Below are 1,964 nucleotides of genomic sequence, written 5' to 3'. Positions count from 1 at the left end.
TGTGGGGGGCAGGGTGGGGGGGGGGGGGGGGGCCCAGGGCTGGGGCTCTGGGCATGCAGAGGCTGTAAATACTGCACGGGCTGAAGTCGAGGGTGGGCATTGGGGTGGGGGCACAGCTGGGTGCTGCCAGGGCTGGCACAGGGAACGGGGGGAGTCGGGGCTGAGCTCTGTCCCCGGGAGCAGCAGCCCTGAGCTGGGTACTGAGGTTTTGGTGGGGCGGGGGGGGTCTTCAGGCTGCAAAAGCGTCTGTCGGGCAATGGCTGGAACTGCTGTGATTTGAAGAGCAAATAAACATGTAGAAGTTCCCCAGCTGGGCTCCTTTGCCAGGGGGGTGCTGCTGGTCCCGCGGCTGCTGGAGGGCAGGACTGGGGCTCGCCGGCATCTGGGGGGGCTGCTCTGGGCAGGTAAGTGCCATGGTCTGAGGGCCAGGAGAACCCCAGCACTGCCAAAGGCAGGGCTCAGCACAGGGGATTTGGGCAGCAGCGTGAGCGGGGGGGCCTTCCTGAGCCTGAGTCCTGGCCGAGCAGCCCAGCAGTGAGGGATGGTATGATGCTGCTGATGCACTGTGTGACACCCCCCCCCCCCTTTCCTCTGGAGAGGTGGCCTCCCGGGGCCCCCACCCCTCTGAAGTGGGGTCAGGAGCCTTCTCCCCCCTCCACAGATGAGGTTAAAGCCCTTCCAGGCTCCCCAATCCATTAACCATCAGGCAAGTACAAGCAATTCTGGTACTACAGCATGATGCGTGACCACCCATCGGCTGCCCCCGGGGCCAGGAGGGGGCTGCCAGCTGTGCCAAACACCCCGGGGAGCTGGGGGGGCTGCGTCCTCCAAAGCCCCAGGGACAGAGGGGCCCAGCATGCCGAGACCCCCCCCCCCCGACATCCTCCTGCTGCGGGAGGAAAAGTGCCACCACTGCAGTTTCCCGCCACATTGCTGTGGCAACGTGGGATCCGGCATGGTGCTGGGCTCCCGCATGTCACCGCCGGCAGCGGCACAGCCACGACGCCACGCGACCCTCAGCCAGTGCCCCATCCTCCTGTGAGAGTAGCACAGCAGCCAGTGGAGCCCCGGCAGGGACGATGCCAACCCGAGGGCAAGGACCAGTAGCGAAGGCAGCGGCAGCAGTGCAGACACTCAGAGACCTCATTTGGTGTCCTCTCGTGCTGCCACCTCCCCCAGACCCGTCCCTGTATGGTGGCAGCGAAACCCCACGCGACCCGGCCCCGGCACGGAGGAGCATCTGCTCCCATTTGTCCTGGCTTGTAAATCACCTCCAGGAGCGGCGGCCGCCCACTGCACGCAGCCTTCCCGGGGGAGAACCGCAGGCGGGGATGGGGACAGCCAGGAGAGCGGGCAGCACCAGGCAGAAGAGGTGGAGAAGCAGCCGAAGCACAAAGGAGCAAAGCAGGAGCGACGCCAGGCTGTTCGTGTGCAGCAGGCAGTCACGGCTGCTTGGAGGGATGCGCGGCAAGGACACACTGGCAGAGGGCAGCTGGGCTGGCAGCCCTGCGCTCCAGCTTGCCCGATACCCGCAGAGAAGGGGCTGGAGCAGCCCCAAAGCCATCCCGGTTTACAGCAGCTCCAGAGCACCGGGGAGTCGAGGCTGGTTTTGCTCCACAGCCCATGGGAGCTGCCACCGAGTCGGTGCCGTCGCTGGAGCCGCCCCAGCCCAGGGTGCGGTGGCGGGGGCGGCCCACGTCCCCCCAGAACCAGGGCGATGTGCCGATGGCACCAAACTGCCACTGCCAATTGGATTAACAGTGGATATCCCAAAGCCTCCGCTTGCAAACATATGGATTATCCAGCATAACCCCGACTCGGTGCTAGAAAAGCCACCCGGGGATTAGCGAGAGGATTGCTGGCAGCAGCTCGAGGTGTGGGGGGCTGCAGCGGGGGCACCGGTGGGTTGCGCCTGCCCGGTTAATGGGTTGGTGAGCCGGGGGATCCAACACCATCCGGCAGCA

Source organism: Haliaeetus leucocephalus, unplaced genomic scaffold (assembly GCF_000737465.1).
Source record: "Haliaeetus leucocephalus isolate CR32 unplaced genomic scaffold, Haliaeetus_leucocephalus-4.0 Scaffold164, whole genome shotgun sequence".
Lineage (NCBI taxonomy): Eukaryota > Metazoa > Chordata > Aves > Accipitriformes > Accipitridae > Haliaeetus > Haliaeetus leucocephalus.
This window is presented reverse-complemented; position numbering follows the sequence as displayed.